The sequence below is a fragment of the Neovison vison genome, chromosome 13 (assembly GCF_020171115.1).
Source record: "Neovison vison isolate M4711 chromosome 13, ASM_NN_V1, whole genome shotgun sequence".
In the NCBI taxonomy this organism is placed as follows: Eukaryota; Metazoa; Chordata; class Mammalia; order Carnivora; family Mustelidae; genus Neogale; species Neogale vison.
Window position 1 is genome coordinate 36,004,759 of NC_058103.1, and position 24,703 is coordinate 36,029,461.

The 24,703-nt window shown below is 44.0% G+C and overlaps 1 protein-coding gene across 2 annotated transcripts in view; it reads left to right on the plus strand.

Moving 5' to 3' along the window:
- The first annotated feature begins 3,711 nt into the window (after positions 1–3,711).
- Positions 3,712–24,703, plus strand: part of SPTB (spectrin beta, erythrocytic) — an 86,404-nt gene continuing 65,412 nt past the window's right edge. For both annotated transcript variants that reach the window (XM_044229791.1, XM_044229792.1), the window contains exon 1: positions 3,712–3,748. The gene's annotated coding sequence lies outside the window, so the exon portion shown is untranslated. The remainder of the gene's footprint in view (positions 3,749–24,703) is intronic.

The window sequence follows — 24,703 nt, forward strand, 5'->3', positions numbered from 1 at the left end:
CATAGACAAGTGGCTTTTATGGCTGTTAAGGAATGTCAGGATATAAGCTCTACTCATGGGTGATTGGTTCCTGGTAGCTATCAGATTGCCAGCAGACCAGCCTGGACTTAGACATCCATGCTTTCGGCAAGTGCTTCTCTCTCCAAACACAGCGGTTCCTCTGCTCTGAGGCTGTGGCTGGAGTGCTTGATGTCCCTTTCACTTTATCAGCAAAATGCTAGAGGAGGTTAGAATCTAATTACTGAGTTGACCTCTTGCTGCCAGCATTCAAGAATGTGGAGGATCAGTGAGACAAAGGCCATTTCTGACATGTTTAGACCCAACTGAAACAAGCCATGCATGTATATGGTTCACACAGTATCTGAGCATACTGAGTTACATCATCTCCCATTGTTTTCTTATTAACAAGATCATGAGTTTTTTCCCCCCAGAGGATACTTCCTTTCCCCATGGTATGTTGCCATGAGCCCTGCAGATGCTCAATAAATATTAATTGAATTAATCAGCTGCTACAACACAGGTGGGTACATTTATCTGCCTTGTGTTTTCGTCCAGCTACAAATATAACCTGTGCACTCAGCTGCCCTTGCAAGAGCATAGACTCTACACCTCCCCCGCCCCGTACCTGCACAGGCTTTCTGCAGCTGTGCGTCCTCTAGACCCCTTTAGCTAAACATGCTCTGCAGAGTACGAGGCCTGCTAACCCTTACACGTGGGACCTTTGTTGTACATGCACCCAGCTTTGAGGGTCTTTTCAAACTCCCTCTTTCTCTCCCACCCCCAGTGTTTTCTGATGTTTCCAAATGCTTAGGGAGAATGAGGTCCATTCCCCACTCCACTTCTGGGGCAGGGTTTTTAATTACCATGTAGGCTTTGTTCTGTTGCTGAGATCAGGCTTCTCTGTGTAGGGAGAAGGGAATTCCAGTCATCCTGATGCATTGTAATCAAGTTACTTACCACAAGTCCAAGTAACAGTTCTCTGCTTTCATTCTGATCACAGCAGGTGATACGGAAGCATAGCATCTCCTATTTCACTAGGTGCTTTAGGCTGTTTAAGTTGCAACATTGCTTTACAGCGGTGGTTTTCAATATTTTAAGAACCACGAAGCCATTAAAAACTTTATCACAACTCCATGGTCTACCTATTTCATATGTAAAATGCAGAGTGTGTTTTTTTAGAAATCAATATTGACCCGAAATACCTGACCACAAAATATATCTAACAACATGCACACGATAAAAACCAAAATGAGGGACACCTGGCTGGCTCAGTCTGCGGAATGTATGACTCTTGATCTTGGTGCTGTAAGTTCAAGTCCCGTGTTGGGTGTAGAGATTACTTTAAAAAAATCTTTAAAAATGTACATATTGAAATGATAAAATTTAAAAAGACTGAAAAATAATTTGACTCCAAAATGAAGGCAGCAGATAACCCTATTGCTGATCATCCAGGTGATCATTTCACAATGTTAGATACGTGGATGGGAAGCTCACGTCCCTACCAGAATGATGCATTTGTGCCGTCAAGGGCTGTTACATATCCGTAAGGCTGGAAGATGGGTGATCCGGCTGCCTTCTAGGTAATCACGATCTTTTCATCTCCAGAATCCTACAGTTTTGGTAAAACTTTAGGGGCGCGCAGCACAGGGCTCAGAAAATATTTGTGGAATGAATGAATGTGAATTATTCACAGAGCAGCAGCTTTTGTTCTCTTCGGTTTCTGGTTGATGGAGAGGAGGGGAGGGGCAGGGATTTTAGTTGAAGGGCTCACACTGACAGTTTGTGAGTAGGTGGGCAGTTCCCAAAGACACCTGCTGCTTGGCCCTGCGGTCCGTGCCTGTACCGTATTCGTGAACTTCGTGCCTGTACCGTATTCGTGAACTTCGTGTGTGCGCTTATAATACATACACCAAGAAGCCTGCACCGAGTTACTGACATTTGGCGGGCTCAACATCTACTTCTGTTCAAAGGCAAACACTTGTTAAGTGGCTATTTTCTGATAAGGCTGTCTACATGCAGTGGGTGTAGCAAACTGTGTAGGCCCCGGAAAGAGATAAGTAAGGGGAGCGGGCCAGTTCTGCCATGCCCAGATAATGGGTGGGGGCTCATAGGTTTCTTTCACACGGGCAGCCCTGGACTGGTTTGTTATGGATTACTTTGGATCTTTCACTTCTCCAGTGTGTTGCTTATTTTCCATGTATGTCTAGCCATCTGCCTCTCTCTTTAACAAAGCAGTATTGTTTATTATACATAGTGAGAGCAACAGTTCAAGGGCTCGGGACTTGCAGATCTTATTTCTGGATGGGTTAGTGACCCCAAATGCTCAGGCCTATTAGGAACAGCAGCTTCTTCTCCATTCTAAAGTAGCATGCTGTGGTCACAAAGGGAACACAGAAGCCAGATGGCTTTCTAACCACCATTGTCTTAGATTAGGTAAGATCCCTGGAACACAGTTTAGATATATTTTGGATGTGGTTCGCTGTTTTTGGAAGAAATAGGATGGGGAATGGGAGAAGAGTAAATCTGGAGGTGCTTCTGGGGAACCCTAGCATCTTCATATTTCTTTTCAGCTGAAGCCCTGCTAAATGTCAATGTGGATTAGCGGACTGTTAACAAGGTTGAAATTTAACATTAGCAGCAACTTGTCCACGAGTTATGCAGTTGGACTCATGGCAAGCATGTGGAGGTCACGCTTCACCCCTTGCTTCTCATGGTTCTGTGGCCTGGGGCAAGTTCCTGAACCTCTGCAAGCTTTAGCTACTCCAGTTATAAAATGAAGAAAGTGAAACTCACTCATAGGAGTCTATTGCTATTGAAATGAGCTATGTGTACCAGGCACGTAGCAGAGAGCCTGCCATATACGGAGTCCTCACAAATATGATTATTGTTGTTGTTGCTGCTGTTTCCTGTGATGACATTCTACAAATGTCTGTTGTTGAAGGTACAACAATGTCTGCTGTGTGTTGGGACCTGATCCCTTCGCATGTGAGTAGCCAGTGGTTTGACTGCCTGGAACGCAGGGAGAGGGTGGGGATGGGGATAGCTGTGGATTGTTCACAGCTGAGAGCATTCTTTCTCTGGTGATCAAGGGACTGTGCAGAAATCAAGGAAGGTTGGGTTTTCTAGCCTGTGATGTTTACAGCAGGACTCTTGCTGAGCCGCACTTGGCAAACACAGCCATTGGCTGTGGACATGAGTATTCTCTGCTCAGCTTGGATGCGCTGTTTTGAGGATAGGTACACTCTACTATTATTGGATCTCCACAGCAGCCTTTTTTATTGGGATCTTCTAAAGGCTGAGCAGACGTCACTTTTCTAATTCAAAATAATCCAAAAAACCGTAATGGGTTGACTGAAAGGAAATACACCTAATTAATTGTGGGCCCCGCCTAGGCTAAACGGCTCCCTTCTGGGATGGAAGGTTAGCAGTGGTGATGGAGTGTTTTGGGTCAAGGCACCTGAGCATATGTACGTCAAGAAAAGAAGGTCAATGTTGCTATTCCCTAAGCCTGCCACTGACCGTGGGGCACCCCATGCTGCCAAGACAAGCCAGGCAGTATTCCCCTCAGTGCACCCCCCTCTTCTCTCAGCCCAGCTCCTCAGGTTGGCTTGTCAGCTGAGCATCTTCATCCAGAGAAGGCAGCCACAAGAACAAGCCTAACTCTCAGCAGAACGTCGCTCCCACCCCTTTGCTCTAGGATGAGAAGCTAGAAATTGTGATGAGGCTGTGACCAAGCAGAAGTGAGAAAGTAAGGAAGTTACTGCTTTGTTTGTTGTGAAGAATTGTGGCAAACATTCAGACACTGATGTGTTGTTTCCCCCCAGTGGAGTAAAAACATCGCCCTCTCCACGGGAGGGAAGGAAGGGGAGAGGACGTCATGTGACAGATCTTGTGCCGCACGACGCCACTGCTCTGCCTCCTTCCCTCCAGTGTCTCTTCTCCACACATGCCTGGGACTTCACGGGCGGTGGTTGCTTTCTTGGGCCTGTTCCTGGCACCATGAAAGCCTCAGGAAGTGCAAAAGCATAGCCTGCTTGTTTTACTGAGAAATCTGTCATCCAACATTTAGAGGATCTACACAGATATCCCAAAAGGGTAAGATGGCCAGTACCCATGTAGGTACCATGTAATGGTATTTAAAAAAAAAATCCCCCAGTTTTGGGGTGCCTGGGAGGGCTCAGTCCATTGAGTGTCCAACTCTTGATTTCAGCTCAGGATCACGACCCATGATCAAGTCCCATGTGGGGCTCAGTGCTGGGCATGGAGTCTGCTTGAGATTCTCTGTCTCTCTGTCTCTCTCCCTCTGGCTGTCCACCCCCTCCCCCTGCCACTCTCACACACATGCAAGTTCTCTCTCTCTCTCTAAATTAGAAAAACAAAAAACAAACAAACAAAAAAAAAAACAAAAAAAAACACCTCAATTTCTGCATGTCCTCAGTTTTTAAGTGCTATAAGCAGAGGGGGAGGACTAATTGCTGTTTTATTACTGGAGCACAAAGAGGGGCTAAGAATGCATTATTCTGAGCTGTGGAAGCAGCCAGAGACCAGACGCAGGGCTGTTGCCACTCATGCATTCGGGGCTGCATTCTGTGCCAGGCACCCTGCACAGGACTTTTAACTATGTTATTTCACTTGATCCAAACAGCAGTGCTGTAAGGTGATGACTGTTATTAACTCCACTTTATACATAAAGAAGGGGAGGCTCAGAGTTGAAATAAATGGCTTAAGGCCACACAATCAGGGAGTGGCTAAGTCCGGAGGCCTTCCTGGCAGTGTCACTCCAGATGCCCCTAACCATTAGGCAACACTGCCTGGTTCACTTCCACAGATCAAAGTCACCTTAGTCTACTATTCCTGGCACTAAATCCCTTGTGGGTCACCCTCTGGTTCTTTTGGGAAGCTGGCTCAAGTCCTCGCTGAATGGAGGAGTATTGCCACCAGGTACTAGGGAACATCGAGGCACGGCAAGCTTTTCGGCATTGCTTACAGACTGTTTTAGCAATGACCACTCACTTCTCTGCACCTTTCAGATGACCTACCCTGGCTTATGTGTCCACTGGCCTGGCCACACACACATGCCTCCCTAGAAATGGCCAGCACTTGGCAGCTCTTGCCTCCTCGGTCCTAGCCAAGCTATTTGGAGTCAGGCGTCTTTAAGAGAGGAATGTGGTAGCAGTTACTTTGCAAGCAGCTCAGCCTGATTACAGGGTGAGGCGCTGATGTGCTGTCACTGGAAGCTTCTGGGTAGCCCATTTACAGTGCTCAGAACTGGGGTACCTTGCCCCGGGTGCTTTTAGACGATAACATTTGCTGCGCTCTTTAACAGATATGAGAGAGTGTTATCAAAGCAGGGCACTTTGGGAAACCTTCTGCAAGAAACCCTTTTCGGTTGCACACATTGAAATTCCTCTTCTGTAAATAGATAGATGTGTGCGGTATTAAGGAGAGACCCTAAAAATAGAGTGGGACTTACAAGGGGAGCTGGGGAATTAGACGTGAACCGTTCCCTTCTGACTCTGCCACTTGTTTGTCCTGGGAAAGTTACCCTACCTTGCTTCCCTTCTTCTCTGTGTCTCTGATGATTTGGGGGTAAGTGTGCCCAGAGATCACCAGAGGAAATGTGGGTCTGATGCAGGCTAGAAACTGGGCGTATTCGTGTTCTGAAATCCCAAGGTTGAATTAACTGTGACCCTGCAGGGCCTCTTTGGCCTCCCAACATAGATCATCTTTCTTTCCTGTTGCCTTTCTTGATGTTCTTGTTGCCTGGTGTTGAGCTGGTTGTGGAAGAATCTGTCTCAGATGATTTAAACACTGTTTATAAGTGCCCTACTCCTTTGATGTCCACATTCCTACCTACAGAGGGCTCAGGTCAGGCTGTGAGCCAGCCTGCCTGGGTTTGAATCCTGGCTCTGTTCCTTACAGGCTGAGGGACTGGGGTGATCGCTGATGACTCTGACGCCTCAGTCTCCTCACCTATAAAATGAGGAGGAGAGTGAGCACCTCACGGCTTTGCTCTGCAGATTCGATGTGATGGTGTTTGTAAGTCTAGTGCCTACTGCTGGGTATGCTTTCAGTAAATATTTGATGACAACAGCTTTACAGCTGGAGAAATTCACTCCCTCTTATCCAGGTGAGAAAACTAGAGCACAGAAAGGAGAAAGCAGTTTCTCCAGTTGTGCCAAGGAGGAATGTTTAAATTACCTATAAGCAACTTTAGGACAAGGACCATCTCATGATCACTTACGTAGTATCCATTCAGGAAATTTTTGGTTAGCTAACTTGATGTGCATAGTGGCATTGTCTCGCTATTTTTTAAGTTTGCTGTGGACCAAAAAGAGGGAGATAGCAACAAAATGTCGAGGCCATATACATCTCTCTGGTAATGTGTTTCTTCCCTGGAGAAAGATCATCGCTAACCCAGTGGTTAGCACAAAGATAAAGCAAGGAGTTAAGTAGGTATGTGTCAGATGAACTCCCACATGTGTGAAGGAATGATGAAGAAAGCACTCTGTGGGTCACGGCTAAGCCAGGTGAAGTGTGTGAACAGGTACACTCCTTCAGGTCGCAAGGAGGCTTCTGGGAATGGCCTTCGTTCTTTTGAGGAAGCTGTCCCCTCCAAGAATGAGCAGAGCTTTTTTAATTTGCCCTACAGGGTCTGGGGTCACATCTTAAACAATTTCAGGCTTATATACATGGCCATGCATTCGAGGCAGTCAATATTACCTTTGTAACATTCAGGGTTCTTGCTTTTTTTAGTGTTTATAAAGGATATTTTGAGACCTTTAAACCATGAATTTAAACAAACACCATAGAAAATCTGCCTTCTGCTGGCTCTCATTCTATATACAGTAGACTCGAATAAGCATGTTAGTCCTGTAGGGTATTCTCAATATCCAGAATGGCTAGAAGCAGCCCATTCTCTTGGAGAGATCCTAAGGTGGAAATGGGCCATTAGCACGCTCTCTCTCATGAAAAGGCAGATCTTCTCTTTTGGATGGGTATATCATGGAGCAGAGCATGAACCAAACTCTCAGGAGACCTAAAGTCAAGCTTTGACTTTGCCACCCAGTGTGGGCAAGGAACTTGATCTCCAAGTCTTTGTTCAACTGAAAGTGAGATGAATAGTGCCTCCCCAACCTGTCTCACAGGGTTGTTAGGAGGATCAAAGAGAAATTGCTTGAGAAAACTTTCAGATAAACATTGTTTACCCCAACAATAAAATCATCACTCCCTGTCATCAGCACCTAACTAAATGCTATCTCTTCCATGAAAACTCTTGTTTCTCCAGCATTCGGTATTCTGTCGTCCCTCTGAAGTCCCACAGCATTTTATTTATGCCTCCCTTTTGACACTTACTTAATTCTGTCTTGTTGTATCATTACTTATATCCATATCTGAGGCAACCTGAGGGCAGAATCCATGCCTACACCATATTTATATCCTCCATTCTAGTACCTTGCTTGAGAAAAATTTCTCATTTCAAAATATATAGGAATAATTATCCTACATCATTCTTTTTTTTTTTTTTAATGAAGATTTTGTTTATTTATTTGACGGAGAGAGAGATCACAAGTAGGCAGAGAGGCAGGTGGGGGTGGGGGGGAGAAAGCTCCCTGCTGAACAGAGAGCCCATTGCAGGGCTTGATCCCAGGAACCTGGTATCATGACCAGAGCCAAAGGCAGAGGCTTTAACCCACTGAGCCATCCAGGAGCCCCATCCTACATCATTCTTATCAAAGCAGTTCATGACAGTGGACTTGTACATAGTAGGTACATACTCAATAAATACATTTTTAGTATTTTTATTTTTTAATATTTTGTTTTTAGGTTTACTGAGGTATAATTTACATACAGTAAAATTCACTCTTTTCAGTGTATATTTTTATAAGTTTTAACAAACACGTACAGTATATAACCACCACCACAGTCATTCCTGAGAATTCCCTGATGCCCATTTATTTTCAGCCCTCTCCCCAGCCCTAACCCCTGACAGCCTCTGATTGGTTTTCTGTCCTTACAGTTTTGCCTTTTCCAGAAAGTCGCATAATCATGCAGTGTGTAGCCTTTTGAGACCATCTTCTTTCACTTAGCATAAGGCATTTGTGATTCATTCGTGTTATATGTATATGAATTCTTTCTTTTTTATCACTGAATATATCCCATTGTGTACCATAGTTGGTTTATCTCTTCACCAGTTAATGAACTTTTAGGTTATTTCTAGTTTTGGGACATTATGAATGAAGAAGCTTTTGTGTAAACCTATGAGTAGAATCACTGGGTCTTATGGTAAATGTGTGTTTAATTTTACAAGAAACTGCCAGATTCTTTTTTAAAGTGTCTGTACTATTTTGTATTCCCACCAGCAATGTTTGAGAGATGAGTTGCTCTGCATACTGGCCAGCAGTTATCATTGTCAGTTTTTATTTAAAAAAAAAAAAAAAGAAATCTACTGGTGCAGTCACTGTGGAAGACAGTATGGAGGTTCCTTCAAAAACCTAAAAAAGGGGTGCCTGGGTGGTTTAGTCTTTAAGCGTCTGCCTTTGGCTCAGGTCATGATCATAGGGTCCTGGGATTGAACCCCATATTAGGCTTCCTGCTCAGGGGGAAGCCTGCTTCTCCCTCTCTCACTCCTCCTTCTTGTGTTCCCTCTCTCGCTGTGTCTCTCTTTGTCAAATAAATAAATAAAATCTTGAAAAAAAAAAAAACTAAAAAGAGTGGGGCGCCTAGTTGGCTCAGTCAGTTAAACATCAGACTCTTGATCTCTGCTCAGATCTTGATCTCAGGGTCATGTGAGTTCAAGCCCCACGTGGAAAAACAAAAATTTAAAAAGAGAAATACCATGTGACCCAGTAATTCCACTTATGGGTATTTACTCAAAGAAAATGGAAGTGAATTTGAGAGGACATATGCTTCCCTAAGTTTGTTACAGCATTATTTACAATACCCAAGATATGGAAGCAACCCAAGTGCCCACTGATAGATGACGGATAAAGATGTGGGGCATCTAGACAATGGAATATTACTCAGACATAAAGAATGAGATCTTGCCATTTGCAGTAACATGGATGGACCTAGATATTATTCTGAGTGAAATAAATGGGAGAAAGAAAAATACCATATGATTTCACTTATATGCACTCTAAAAACAAAATAAATTAAGCAGAAACAGACCCATAAATATGGAGACCAAACCGATGGTTGCCAGAGGGAAGGAAGGTAGGAAGATTAGCAAAATGAGTAAGGGCAGTGTGAGGTACAGGCTTCCAGTTATGGAATGAATAAGTCGTGGAGATGAAAGGCACGGCATGGGAATATAGTCAATGCTATTTTAATAATATTGAAAAAATTCTAATAAGTGTATAGTAGTTTCTTATTGTGGTTTTAATTTGTATTACCCTAATGACAAATGAAATTGAGCATCTTTTCATGTGCTTTTTTCCCCTTCCATGTCTTTTTTTTTCTTTCTTTCTTAACAAAACATCTGTACAAACCTTTTGCTCATTTTTAATTAAGGTCTTTTTTTTTTTTTGTTAGAGAATTCTTTTTGTATTCTAGCTACAAGTCCTTTATCAGGTATGTGTCTTGCAAATAATTTCTCTCAGTCTGAACCTTAAATTTTCATTCTCTTAACACTGTTTTATAAAGAGCAGACATTTTAATTATGGTGGCCAAATTTATCAGTTTTTTTCTTTTAGGATACCTGATTTTTTTTTATGGGGTACACTTTTAGGTTTGCATCTAAAATATTAACCCAACATTATAAAGACTTTCTCCTTTTTTGGGGGGGGAAGTTTCAGGTTTTACATGTAAGTCTATAATCCATTTTGAGTGAATTTCTGTTTGTGGTATGAGGTGTGGGTCAAGGTTCATTCCCTTTTTCTGATGTCCAGTTGTTTAGCACCATATGTTGAAAAGACTGTCCTCCATTAAATGGTTTTTGCACCTTTGTTGAAAATCATTTGCCCATATATATGTCAGTCTATTTCTGGACTTTATTCTGTTCCATTGACCTATATGTCTATCCTTTCGCCATATGATGCTATATTGATGACTATAGCTTTGTGGTAGATCTTAAAGTCAGGTAATGTGAGTCCTCAAGTTTTGTTATTTTTTTCAAAATGACTTTACTGTTCTATTTTCTTTACCTTGCCATAGAAATTTTAGAATCAGCTTGTTGATTCCTATTTTAAAAATTCTATGAGGATTTTTACTGGTATTGCATTGATTTCTAAATCCATTTGGGGAAAATTGACATCTTAATAATTTCGAATTTTTCAATCCATGGGCATGGTATATCTCCATTTATGTAGATCTTTAATTTCTTTCATTAGTGTTTTGTATCTTCAGCCTAAGATTTTGCACATAATTTGTTCCATTTGTACCTAAGTATTTCATAGCTTTGTAGAGTGCTATTGTTCAATAAAAATTTGTGGAATTAATGAATAAACACTCTCTACTTACTTATGAATGCTTGCCTTGATGCTGTAGTTAAATACAAGATGCTAGAATAGGGCGGGAAATCCATCAAAGCCCTTGGTTATGGACAGGACAGCAGTGAGGCTAAGTTAAGAAGTCTGAGAATAACTCTAGAAAGCAGGAAATACGGGCTTCTTTCTGACCCTCTCCCCACATTCTTTAACCTTGGACAGCTCCTTCTCTCTGCCCAGGATTGCCTCCTAGCACAAGTTTTATCTTGAATTAAGTCTATACTTTTCAGAAACTCTATAAGCAGAGCTGGCTGTCCCAAAGATACAGTACACAGTTGATTCTCTTGCATGGTTTGGATGTGCTACTCCTTTTATCCATTGGCCTGGTTTGGTTCCTAAACTGTCTCTTTCCTACCCCTCCTTTGGGTTAAGGTATTGTATTTCCATAAGGTCCTTACTAAGATGTGTTCCCTGGGAGGGATAGTCTGGCACCTTGGGAGGCTAGATCTATATCTGTTTCACCCAATTAACATGTACTAAATGAATACCTACCCATGCAAGTACCTCCATGGTAAAAATGGCATCCTTCCCTTCGAGGAGTTTACAATGATAGGGAATTAAGTTGTCAATGTCAGTTTCGTTTTAAAGTAAAGATAGAAGCAGGTTTGAAGAAGGAGTTCCACTTGGATCATTCAGCTCAGTGGAGGCACCTGTCATGGGTTAGCGTGACAAAGGAATGAGAGTGGCAGAAGGGGCAATAAGGTAATGACAATAGACTCCACCTATTGTACACGTTCCTTTTTGTTATGAGAGCATGCATATTGAGTAGACCCACAAATCTGCTACAAGGAGATACTGTATATTATTTGTAAATAAGAATACCTTGGGGCTATATCATACTGTAGAATTTTTACATCATTTTCGTATAAATTCATTTAATCTGTATAACAGCTTTGTGTTGTAAGTGGTTGGGTACCCTAACTGCCCTAATATGGAACTATAAAATAAATTTTTATTTCTTTCTCATATCATATATGAGTAAATGGGTATAAACTGAGGCAGAAGCTTTGCTTCCTCATAGCTATCCCAGCTGTCAGACTCCTTCCACCTTGGTCCAGTAGTCTAGGTTCTAGGAGTTCAGGGAAGAATAAGACATTATGGGAAGATTTTATGGCTCATGTCTTGAAATGGTGCATGTCACGTCTGCTCATTTAATCACATAACCACACCAAGGTGACAGGAAATGCCTCCAGATCGTCTGTAGAAAGAGTAGAAATCAGACATTGCTAGACCCCAGCAGTCTCCACCACAGACGCACAGGGTGTTTCCCCCATTTTACAGATGAAGAGATAGGTACAGAGTAGTTAAGTGAGTTATAGAAGAATGCACTACTACAGGAGTTAGGATTTCAATGGTTTTGATAGAGCAGGAACAACAATAACAATAATTACAATAATATTTAACAGTTGTGATATGTATTAGATAACAGTTGTGGGTATGTATTAGATAGGGCAGTATGCATAAAGGTCTTAATAAATTCCAGGTTCCCTTTCTAGCCCTGGAATTTGCTACATAGTCCTATCAAGAGCCAAGAACTTTCCCTGAGGACTGTGGGCAGCAGAGTGACTGCATGATCTAGCAGCTGGTGCCTCCCTATCAGCAGATCCCAGGGAAGGGGCTTAATAGACTCTAGTGGCCAAGAGGTGTTCTCTCTGTGGGCCTGGGGGGTTATGCACATTGGGAACTGCCAGGCCTGAAGCGGCTGCACTTGTTTCTGCTGCAGGAATGGAGCTGCCCCTTGTAGGCAACTTCCAGAGGATGTTCCCACTGTATTGGGCTTGTGTCATGGCCAAGGATGGGGAAATCCTCTGGCCAACATCTATTCCCTGAGGAGTCTTTGTGGGCCTGAGCAACTTTTAAAAGGTTAATTTTTATTTAATTATTTTAAAAGCTCCAACATGAATGAATAATTAAATTGGCACCCATAACTTATATATTATTTATAGGTTCAGCTTTTTAAATAGCTCTTTTCATTTGCATGGCAGAGATGTATGGGTAGAAACCGTTCTGTGACTGACATTTCTGTGGCACAAGAAAGAGTAAGTAAAAGACTTCTCAGCTAAGTGGGGTAGGTTTCCCTGTCTAGAGGAGTTCTGGGTAAGAAGCTTCTGCTTTCATCAATGTTTTGGGTGAGGAAATTGAGGCATGGCTGAGTCAGAGCTATTCTGAAGGGTGTCACGATTTGTAGGAGCTTGGGTCCTGTTGCCACTGTCCATCCTTCATGCCACCACAGTCTAGCCAGAAAGGAGGAGGTGTCAGAAATGTGTGGGTGGGACAGTAGGGCAACAGTGACAAATGTCAGGGTATTGATGCCCAGCTTTAATCCCTGGCATTGCTGCCTCATGCTGTGTTTCCAGTCCCCTCACCACCTTTACCTCTAAATTAGCCTCCTCAGTATGTCCTCAGCAGGAAGCACCCTTATGCTTTTAGGGAGCAGTGCTCTGCATTTCTCAGTTCTCATCTACTTGTTCAACATTTTGTAGCCTCATTTCACACACCTGGCAGTATGCTAGGCTAATTGAGACAGAATGAATAAGGATGTCCCTGGTTTCAAGTAGAGTAGAGTCTATTGGGAAAGAAGAGAAGTAGATTATTATCCTGCAGTGTAGTTAAGCACTTTGATGAACATGAGCACGGAGTGTGATGGGAACCTAAAATAGTCACCCTCACCTCCCACAGCTGCAGGGGTTGGTGGTAGAGATGGGAAAATTTCTCTTTTGTTGTTGTTTGTTTGTTTGTTTGTTTGTTTTATTAAATGGGCTCCACACCCAATGTAGGGCTCAAATTCATGACCATGAGGTAAAGACCTGAGCTGAGATCAAGAGTTGGATGCTCAACCAACTGAAACACCCCAGTAGGGAAGTTTTTTGAAGGAAGTGATGGCTAAGATAGTTCTGAGGGCAAGGAGTTATTTCAAGGGGCACCTGGATGGCGCATTTGGTTAAGTGTCCAACTCTTGGTTTCAGCTCAGGTCATGGGATCGAGCCTCATGTTGGGCTCTGCACTCAGTGCAGAGTCTGCTTGAGTCTCTCTCTGTATCTCTCTTCCCTTCCTTCCCTCCCTCCTCCCTCCCTCTGCCCCTCCTGCTTGCCCTCTCTCTAAAAGAAATAAAGAAAATCTTTTTTTTTTTTTTAGAGAAATTATTCCAATAAAGAAGGAAGGTTTTCTGGGCTTAGCATGTGCAAAGCATGTGCAAAGAGCATGACCAGAGAGAGCCAGGAATATAATTAGAGTTCATTATGGTGGGGATATGAAACTGGGGAAGTTAGGAGGGAGGATTGGATGGAAATGGTGTTCAGTAAGATGATAGATCATGTAGTTCTTCGACTACAATTTATTATAGGTTTTAAACTTTCTTCTGAGATAGAGAAGAGCTATTAAAGTATGGAGGTGACATCTTCATATTTGTATTCTAAAATTATCTTTCTGGCTATAGTATTGAGGATGGGTTGATATGGTAGGCAAAATGGCAAATTTAGATCCAAAGAAATCAGCAGGAAACCATTAGACTTGAGATGGTGGTGACCAGAAGTGAGGAAAGGTAGAGACAAAGAATAGAGATTTGAGAGATACTGAGGGAACTGAGTAGGTGAGATACTGGAAAAGAAAGAGAGGGGTAGAATATGACGCCAGCTTTTGGTCTGGATCATTGGGATATTGTTGGACAAAGAATATGACAGGAAAAACTGGAACAGGGATGGTCATAGGGTCAATTAAGGATCGTGTTGAGTGTGAGAGGCCTGTGGGTCTTCCAGGTGGATGTTCTGAAGGCAGTTGGATGTGATGGATGGAAGTTGAGGAGATAGATTCAGAAGCCAGTAGCTTGAGATGGTAATTCAGGTCATGAGTGTGAAAGGGATAGCCTAGAAGAGTGCGTAGACAGAGGAAGAAGGGGAAGGGGGCCCAAGATAGATCCCTGGGGAACATCACCATTCAAGGGATAGGTAGAGGAAGAAAGCCCCACAGAGGAGGCCAAGGAAGAACGACCAGAAAGTTGAAAGAGAACAAGGAGCATGTCCCAGAAGTCAAAGGATGCAACTTCAGGAAATTTTTGAATGGTCCACAGAGCTTAATGCTGCTGAGAAGTCAAGATAAGACCTGAAAAGTGTCTGTGATTTTAATCAACAAGGAAGGGAGGTTTCAGTGACCTTTGGAGAGAATAATTTCATGAAGTGATTGGGGAAACCAGATTTCAGTGAATTGAAGAGTGAATTTGGTATGAGATGAGGAAGCTCTCTTGAACGTAAATATAATATATCTATTTCTACACTAGGAGCAGAGGTCATCATACAACTCAGTTTCTAGACAAGGCCATTCTCCTTGTTGGTTGGTGGTTGATTGATTTTCTTTTCTTTTCTCTCTTTTATTTTTAACAAGTCTTTTTAAATTTAAGTATAGTTGACACACAATGTTATATTAGCCTTGGGTACACAACAGTGACTTGACAAGTTTATACATTATGCTATGTTCACCACAAGTATAGCCACCATCTGGCTCATTACAGTGCAGTCACAAGATCACTGACTGCATTCCCCATGCTCTGTTCTTCATTCCTGTGACCTACTCATTCCATAACTGGAGGCTTACCTCCCCCTGCACTTCACCCAGCTTGCCCAAGCCCCCACTTCTCTCTCCTTTGGCAACCATCAGTTTGTTCTCTGTATTTATAGTTCTGATTCTGCTTTTTGTTTGTTTATTTTTTTAGATCCCATTTATGAATTGAATCGTATGTTATTTGTCTTTCTCAGTTTGACTTATCTCAGTGTAATACCCTCTGGGTCCATCCATGTTGTTGCAAATGGCACGATTTCATCCTTTTTAATGGCTGTGTAATATTCATTTGTGTGTGTGAGAGAGAGAGAGATCCATTTGCCTGTTGATGGACACTTAGTTTGCTTCTATGTCTTGTCTATTGTAAATACTGCAGTAAACATAGAGGTGCATATATCTTTTTGAGTTAGTGTTTTTGTTTTCTCTGGGTAAATACCCAGTGTTGGAATTGTTAGATCATATGATACTTCTGTTCTTAATTTTTTGAGGAACCTCCATACTGTTTTCTACAGTGGCTATACCAATTTACATCCCTACCAACAGTGCAAAAGCTTCCTTTTTCTCCACATCCTCCCCAATACTTGTTTCTTATCTTCTTGATTTCAACATTCTAAAAAGTGTGAGGTGGTATCTCATTATGGGTTTGATTTGCATTTCCCTAATCATGAGTGAGGTTGAGCACCTTTTCATGTGTCTGTTGGCTATCTCTATGTTTTATGTGGGAAAATGTCTAACCAGGTCCTCTGCCCATTTTTTAACCAGACTCTTTTTTTGTTTGTTTGTTTGTTGTTTTCTTTTATTTTCATTTTCCTTCTCCATTCCCTTCATTTCAACCTAGAAGTGGCCATTTTCACGTGTTTGTTTTTCTCTTGTTTATAATATGCTCATAAATATTGTTTTATATGTGTGTATTTTAAAATTATGTCAATGGAAAAAAAATTATGTCAATGGTGTGTTATAGATCCCATTCTGTTATTTATTTTATCCAGCACTGTGTTTTTAAGATCCTCTAGTGCTGCCATGTGTCCTCCATGTGTACGTTCACCACATTTTATCATTCACCCCCCTATGATAGACACACAGGTTATCTCCACCTGCCCACCACCCCCATCATCAATATTGCAGTGAGCATCGTGCATTTCAGAACTTTCAGAACTGTATGAGAGTTTCCTTGCTCTCTAGGCCCAGAAACAGAATTACAGATGTGTAACCTGCCTGAGAACTGGCAGACTGCCCTCTGGAATGGCTAGGCCAGTTCACACTTCCATCAGCAGTGCCCAAGCTTCCTGCTCTGCACATCCCCACCTACACCTCACATTATCCAGCTTATAATGTCTGCCTATAGGATCTCCTTTTTGCTTTAAACTGCATTTCTTGGGTAACTAATAACCTTGAGTATCTCTTCATAGGCCTTTATTCTTTTGTATTTCCTCTTGTAAGTCACCTGTTCATATGTCAATTAGTCAAGAAGTGTGGCTCTGACAGAGGGGAGAGAAAATAGGGCAAGGAATTTTATTTAAGATAGGGAAGATTTGAGCATGTTAAAATGAAAATGAAAGGGAGGAAAAGCTTAGGATTCATCTTCCAAGGTTGGCAGGATGGACAGAAGGCAAGACAGTGAGGATCTGGCCTCACCCGAAAATAGCCATGAGACTTGGGTGGATGCGGGACTGACCGGGGCGGGGAATCTGTGCACAGATCACTGTCAGCTTTCCCTGAGCCCATCCCCGTTGTCCTCTCCACTTAGATGTAGAGGGGGTAGAGGATCCATGGAGTAGGATAGGAAGGGAAAGTGACCTCCCTCAGATTCTAGGAAAATGTTGTATATTGTGACTCTAAATGTTTGGAAATTGCTTAAAATTGCCAGGAGAGAGGAAAGATGCCTAAATTTCAGTGTATGGATTGTGGCACAAATAAAGTTAGAGGCACCTGACCCAATGGTGGGGGTTGAAGGACATTCAGAGTTAGAAAGGAAAGCATGAGCTCAGCACTGGACAGTGTAGGTCTTTGGCAGACTGTGTGTGATAGACGTGTTACAGAGTAGAGGTATGTCGTCATGGGAGGGACCATGCAGAATGGATTGAAGAGGCCAAGTCTGGACAGAGATGGACCATTACCAAGTCCAGGTGTAAAGTCATAAGGGCCTAAAGTGAAGTGGAAGCTTTAGAACATAAAAGAATGATGAAAGGAAGACACTTTAAAGGGCATAATGACTGGCTTTGATGATGAATAAATATTGAATAAGTACCCAGTACACCTAAGTGGGATAACTGAATGAGTAGATCAAGGAATATGGGGGGGGGGGACAAAAGGGTTTAAAGAGACTCCAGAGTTTGAGCTTAGGTCCCTAGGAAGAAGAGAATATTGGGTGCCTATATGTCCCAGGCACTGGAATATAATAATGAAAAAGACTGATGTGGCTGCTGCCTGAAAGGAACCTATAGTCTAGGCAGGGAGAAACAAAAACAAAAACTGGCAGATATATGAGTAATTACTATTATGATGAGTGCTAGGAAGGGGTCAGACAAGGTGCCCAGACTGGAGGATGCTTGGGAGGACTTCTACAAGGGGATAATATCTAAGAGGAGACCTAGGTGGTCTCCTGAGTGGCTCAGTCAGTTAAGCGTCTGCCTTCAGGCCAGGTCACGATCCCAGGGTGCTGGGATCAAATCCCATGTTGGGCTGTCTGCTCAGTGAAAAGTCTGTTTCTCCCTCTCCCTCTGCCTGCCACTCTGACTGCTTGTGCTCTGTGTGTGTGTGTGTGTGTGTGTGTGTCTCAGGTAAATAAATAAATAATTTTTTAAAAAAAAATAAGAGGAGACCTAAAGGACCAGACATGCAGAGATACTCCAGAAAGTGACACAAGCAAAGGGCACAGCATGCAGAGAAATGGCAAGCTGGAACAACTGAAAGGCTTGTGGGTTGCAGGTAGTGAGTCTGGAGAGATGTGCTTAGAGAGGAAGGCAGAAGTCAAACCATGCTAGGCATTACAACCATGATAAGGGGTTGACTTGTATTCTAAGTTCCAGTTGTATCTAGGGTATATGACTTTTTATAATAAAATATATAAATATAAAATTGATAAAATTTAAGTTTAATGGTAAGTGAACATTTTTATTGTACAGATTTTTGAGCCTATACCCAAAGTAGAATGAATCCCCACATGTGTAGAATGAACCCCCACATGTGTAGATCATTTCAAGTCAGCAGTTATTAGGGGTTTTCTACCTCATCTGCTTCCCATTTTGTGGTAGCATATTTAGGCAAATCCCAGATGACCTGTCCTGTCTGCCCCCCGACACACTACATTCTTCAGCATCTCTAAAAAAGGTTTATTTTCGGCGCCTGGGTGGCGCAGTGGGTTAAAGCCTCTGCCTTCAGCTCAGGTCATGATCCCAGGGTCCTGGGATTGAGCCCCGCATCTGGCTCTCTGCTCAGTGGGGAGCCTGCTTCCTCCTCCCTCTCTCTCTGCCTGCCTCTCTGCCTACTTGTGATCTCTGTCTGTCAAATAAAATAAATAAAATCTAAAAAAAAAAAAAAAAGGTTTATTTTCTAGGGCACCTGGGTGGCTCAACTGGTTAAGCAACTGCCTTTAGCTCAGGTCCTGATCCCAGGGTCCTGGGATGGAGTCCCACATCAGGCTCCCTACTCAGCAGGGGTCTGGTTCTCCCTCTTCCTCTGCTGTTCCCCCTGCATGTGCTCTCCTGCTCTCTCTCTGTCATATAAATAAGTAAAATATTTTTTAAAAGTTTATTTTCTTAGAACCATAATGCCATTATCACACCTAAGATAATTGACTATAATTTCCAGCTATCATCCAATATTGAGGCTATAATTCAGATATCTCTGGTTGTCTCAGAAATGTGTTTTGATAGTCATTTGATTCAAGATCCAAACAAGGTACACATAACATTGGTTATTACATCTCCTAAGTCTCTTTTGATCTACAACAGTCCCTACGCTTCGCCTACTTTTTTATTTGTTTAAAGCCATTGACTTGTTGAAGAAATAGTGTCAGTTGTCTGCAGAATATCCCAACTTGTGGGTCTGTCTCTTAATTTCTCTTATTGTCTTTTAGCTTGTCTTTTGGTCTCCTGTAATTCCTTTAAGGAGAACTTAACTCTAAAGATTGATCAGATTGAGGTTCAACCTTTTTGGCAAGAATGTCATTGGTTGTGTTATCCTTCATACTGTATCATATCAGGAGACACCCAGCATCTGTTGTTAGTGATACTAAGATTTATCAGTGAATTCAAGTGTTGGGAACTTGATTCCATTTCTTAGTTCTCCATTAGCCTAATTATTTTATTTTTAAAATATTTTTCTGAATCAATTATTTCACTAGAAATACCTCAATAATTATTTCAAATCAATTATTTCAACTTATTCTTAACCATCTCCAACACTGAGAACTTACTACCTCTCTGACAATTTTCATCAGAGAAGAGAGAGGTCACTGTGGGTATTCTAGAAAAGTCTTCATAGAAGGAGAGAAATTGGGCATTCAAAGTTTAATTCGACTACCGTAGAATATTACTTATTCTCCATGGGGTACAGAGAGAGGTTTCTCTCTCTCTGTGGAGAGAGACCAGGGGCTATCCTGAAAGAAAGTGAATTGGGAAAGATAAGAGGTAGGACTGGGTTGTAATTGCTTTCCATAAATGTAGATATTGAGCCCAAGAATCCCAATGGAAGATAGTCTTTGAAAACAGTGTATATTGAGAGTATCTTCTCTCCTCTCTCCTTTAACCATACCCAGTGGACATTTGCCTCTGTGTAGGACGTGAGGTGCTTATAGACGCTATTGAGGGCTGATCAACGCTGATCTGCACCTGTTACCCAACCAAATCTCTGGAATAACTGCTGGGGTCATGATCCCACCAGATCCCCACTCCCATTCCAGCAGCTGCAGCTTAACTGGAGCCAGTTCTTAGTAGGAGATTTTTCCATGATAAGAGTGGACAAGTTGTGACATGTGGACCTGAAGTCCCTGCCTGGTGACAGAAACTGGAGCAGATGGGTCTGGGGAAGCAGTGGGCTAGAATGGCCAGGGATTTGTAAATGCATCAGGATCCTTGATGGTGGCCACCGTGGATAGGAGTCTTGACACTTGAGGAATGCCTAACTGTACTCTGCCACTCACAGACTGGCAGCCAGGGCCACTCGGAATGGAAACTGCAGAGTGTAGGAAAAGCAGTGTGCCCTGGGGAGGGGAAGCAGCATGGTCCAGGTGCTGCTGCTGAGGTCCATCTGCTGGAAGGGTCACCCACAGGTGGCATGTTTATCTCACTGGGCCTCACTATCACCTCATGGTCCTGAAACTGCCCTGTTCTGTCCTGGGAGCTATGTGCTCAGGCTTAGCCATATTGAGATGGAGATGTGATTTCAGGGTGGCAATATCTGTAGACTGATGGAGGCGCCAGACTAGAGCTTGGCGGGGTGGGCAGGAGGTTAGGGTTTGAGATAAAGTTAGTGTACTCTATGCGGGGCGTCTCTTGGGTTCACGTGCTATTTTGGTATGTATTTGTTCTTTAAGGTGTCTGTGAATATGCAGTGAGATTACTACCAGAGGGAGTAGGAGGATGTTCTGTTTTAGTAAATGCACTGGCAGAAAAGTTACCAGGGAAACTTCAGGATTTAATCTCCTGACCTGGGTTGCCATAGTACCAAAATATTTTAAAAGCGGGTTTGGGGTAGCAGAAAGGGGCAGGACAAAATAGAAAGCAGAGGAGGAGTCCAACTTTACATCTAGACAGAAAATTAAAGGTAGGATGGGTCTCAGTTCTCTGCTGAAGGAAGACTGCATTGCAACAGCTTGCGACCCGTGACCCTGTGAAGGAACAGCAGCCTCCTCCTGTATTTCCCCCCCATGTCCCAGTCCTGAAGTAGAGTTTTGGGCTCTGCTGCTTCTCATCCATGCCACCCAGGGAAGAGGAGGTGGGGTGGGGAAGAAAAGAGCCACGCACCCCTTGTCTTCTGCCCCGTGCTGGTACTGTGGGAGGGCTGGTGCTGTGTGCGAGCTGGGTGCCGGCAGCCCCTGCGGGTGGGAGAGAAGCCGCCACAGCCACCTCTGCCACCACTTCCTGGATTCCCGACTGCCTTGGGGATCAACTGGGCATAGCACATGAGGTTGAGATTCTGAGGCTTCACACCTGATCTCAGAAGGTCCTGGGCGCACTGTGAAGGGTGAAGCTAAGGGTTTCCGCAGTGAAGCTGTGAAATCCACTTACCAAGCAGGCGCTCGTTCCGTGAGTGCCCTGTCCAATCAGATGAGCTTTTCTGTCCTGAGCTGCGGGTCAGTCTTCTAGGAACCCTTCCTGATCAAAATATAACTTGGCTTTAGGGGGTGGCAGAAGTTCGGCAGGTGAGGGTAAGCCTCTGGCCTGTCCCATTGCGATAGGCAGGTAGATAGACAGGAAAGGGGGTTTTCTCTGGGCACAATTTCACACAGGCGAGAGGGGAGCCACCTGTGTTCTGACAAGGGTGTCATGGGTTGGGAGAAGGATTTCTTAGGAGCTTGAGGGCGCATTGCTGGGGGATGGGTAGTGAAAGGACAAAGAACTACTTCTTATGCCCTTTCTCCTGGGTTTGCTGGCTGGGGAATAAGGTGCAGGTTAAGGTCAAATGTTAGTCACGTACTTGCTGTCTTCCATACTTATGGAAGACCATTCTAGATGCATAGATGACTTACATCATTAAAAATGTGACTAGATTACCTGAGTTCCATGTTCCCCTCAGGTAAGAACTTAAGTATCACTTCCATGACTCCCCGTTTGGTTAGGGGTCCCCCCCCCTATGAGCCCCCACCATACACTGCTCTTTTCAGTCATGTTGGCTTCTTTATTCTCAGGCCTTCAAAGGGATATCACGACAGTAATGAAAATTGACATGGGTGATGCTGGGAAAGCTCTGGGTCAAGCTTGGTTGTAGGTATTGTTTTTGCTTTTGTTTTGTTTTCCTGGAATAACCATCTGTAGCTCTCCTGTTTTCAGATGTTCTTTTCTTCTGTCTTTCACACCTGATTCTCCAAGATTCTCTCCTTGATGACCTACTGAGCACACCCCACCCCCTTCCTTAGCTCTGACAGAATGCAATCTGGTCAGGCCCCTGGGGTGGGCACAGTTATGAGGCAGGAGAAAGAGGAATTCCCTTGAGTTTCTGAATCTTCTTGCTTTGGTGGTTGTCTTCAGGGACCTGACGTTCTAAAAACCAAACCAAACACCCTAAAACCCTAGACTTGGTTATTTGGACATACACTTGTGTTGTATTACATTCCGGGCCAACCCATTGCCTGGCCGCTGCCTTCTCTGAGTCACAGCGGCAGGAAGCATGGCGTTTTTAAGCAGGATGAATTGCTGTCTAGTGGCTGCTCTTCTGCACCCGGGGCCATCAATCTTGTCTTGAATGCTGGGCCTGCTGGTGGGCCTGCTCAGGCTCATCTTTCTGGGGCAGACTTATTTACGGAGCCGTGGCAAAGGTAATCTCACCCCCCACCCTCCCACCAGCCCGTGGCCTGGGCCTCTCTCAGCCGCTCTTAAAAATAACCCAAGACTAGCAGGAGAGCCAGGGTCCAGTTACCTCCCGCAGCAGGATCTGATCTTACCTCACCTCCTGCGTCTGGCAGCTCGGCCCTTCATGGGGGCTACTGGACAGGCTTGCGGCCCAATGGGAGGTGGTCAGGCTGTCAGTTTTCCTGCGCAGAGCTGGGAGCCAGCAGTAGCCTCCCCTTCGGGGAAGCTGGGGGGAGCATGGGGAGGAGGGAGTTCTTCCCAGCTCTTTGCCCAACCAGTTCAGTGAGAAATCTCAGCCCTGGAAGTCCCGTCTCCATTTATGGAAGACAACAGGCTCTAAGTGATGAGGGTGTTCTTGGGCACAGGCCTGGCATGGTGGGGGATTGTGGGGTGAAGAATGGCTTCCCCACCTTACACCTTCCCTTTGCTGAGAAGCAAACACCTTTGCCAGGTCCTGAAAGCGGAGGAATGCCCTCTGTCCCCATGTGCTGTGTTATCCTGCCTAAATCTAATCTGCTTCCCTAAAAGCTATCTAGTAGAAGGGGATAAATGGGCTATGGCTTCGGCTTTAGCCCTAGCTGTAGCAATAACTCCCTAGATGACCTTGGGAAGGCCTCGTCCAGTGTGAGGCCTTGGTTTTCTTCCTTGTGCAGTTAAGATGGATAATTCTGGCTCCTGTCTTACCTCAAAGGGATGTGGTGGGTTTGATTAATCAGCCTGGGGGAAAGGGGTCTGCAGTGATTCTGTGTCGAAAAAATAAGGGCAACAGCACTGCATTTACACTTGGATCGGTGAGCTTGCATCATTTCTTCAAACTTATTCCGGTTTGGGTGTGTGAGTGTGTGTGTTAGATGTGTGTGTCCATGTGTGGATGTCTGTGCACATGTGCGTGTTGGAATGTGTGTGTATGAGTGTGGGAGTGTGGCATGTGTATGCACACATTCGTGGAGGGAGTGGTATACCTCACAGCTCACTGGTTGTTCACACTTGGCATTTTCCTGCCTCATGGCCTCCCCACCTCCACCCCCTTTTGTTTCTTGCAGCCTCTGGGCTCCATATTGGGTCTTAGAGACTTGATCTCCTGAATCCCTTTAGTCCATGGGAAGTTGCCTGAAAGGCAGGTATTGGTGGGGAAATTAAGGCGGAAGGAAAGCTTGTCATTTTCCAAAGGCCCAAGACATTTAGGACCTAGCCCTGTACCTCTAGCTTTTGTCCCCCTTTTCTCCCTGACCTTGCCCTCACCCTCTAGTAACATTGTCAGGTTCCGAAATTTTGCCATGTTTTCTTTCTCACCTTCAGAACTCTTGTACCTGCTCTTTATCCCCTTTGTTTAGACCTGTCCCTTTCCATTTATCCCCTCACAGAATGCCTCTAAGCTCCCTTTAGGAACCAGCTTAGACTTCCCTCCCTCTGACGTGACATGAGTCGTCCACCATTCCTTGTTCTTTCCCAGTGGTGGCACACATCATACCTTACTGGAGTTGCTTATTTAATTGGGCATCTTGCTGCCAGAGTGTAAACTCCATGAGATCAGGGACCTTCCTTTCTTGCTCCTGACTGCCTAGCACAGTGCCTGCCCTTTGGTTAGGCCTTGGTACATATGTGAATTAATCACGGATGAATGAGCAAACATGATAAATGATGGGCGAATAAGAACACAGAGCTCCTGCTGCCCATGTGCATTGCATGGGTGAACATACTTGGCTCCACCATCCGTGAGATCCCCTCACCACCACCCCCACATAACACTGATGAACCTGATGGGACAGCAAGTCATCTGGGCTCCTTGGTCTGATTTGGAATTCAACAGAAGACCTTGTCCACATACCTGGTTGCATTTCAGAGAAGGCAAAACCAAGAGCTCAGCTTTCTAACTATTTGCTGCTGGGAAAGCACTGGGAGGGATCTTGGGCAGCCTCTGAGAAGAGTCCACTTTCCCCAGCAGCTGCCAGGACTGGTGGCATCTGTGGCATCTCACATTTGGTCTCTCTCCCCATTGATGCACATTTGAGCGGGACTCCGTCAACTTCTACCTTCTCACCTCTCCTTCCTGTCCCCACCTCCCCTCCAGGTTTGGTCCTTGCCCCAGTCCAAAGGGTAGAGCTTCTCTTCTGCCCAGCACCCGCCTCAGCTCCCCACACCATCCCTCACCGT